Source organism: Penaeus monodon, chromosome 22 (genome assembly GCF_015228065.2).
Source record: "Penaeus monodon isolate SGIC_2016 chromosome 22, NSTDA_Pmon_1, whole genome shotgun sequence".
In the NCBI taxonomy this organism is placed as follows: Eukaryota; Metazoa; Arthropoda; class Malacostraca; order Decapoda; family Penaeidae; genus Penaeus; species Penaeus monodon.
This window is the reverse complement of record NC_051407.1, coordinates 34703933-34704456: the sequence shown is the minus strand read 5'-3', so window position 1 is coordinate 34704456 and position 524 is coordinate 34703933.

Here is a 524-nt window from a genome sequence, read left to right as displayed (position 1 = left end):
TAACTGCATTGTTAAAACTCGTTTATAGGCCGAAGTTCTTAATAGGGCCTTCGTGGAAAATATGTATTTCAAGTGCGAGTTGCACAAATGTTGCGATTCTAAATCTGAGGTTCCATCAGTTAATATATTTGAAAACTTTTTAACAATCAGTTTAATACATTTTAAATGAGATTACACAATATATGCACTTACCTAAAAAGATCGATATTTTTTAACCAACTTTTCCACATATTCCTCATATTCTTTGCTTCCGTAATCACTTGGTTAAAAGGATAATTATTAACGTCTTATGAACATGCCACATAAATACCGTATTAACATGTACCGTAGGCCATCAAGACGTGAATAAACATTTCGGAAACTCCAGGATCAAATTTTCAGACACCTCTAGAACAGCATTATCTTTTTTTTTTTTTTTAGAAATGGAACATAAATCATTTATTAACATCATCATACGATTTCAGCTTTAAAGCATATTCTTCTTGATTTTGGAAACTATTGGGACCTTAAAACTGCAAGGAAAA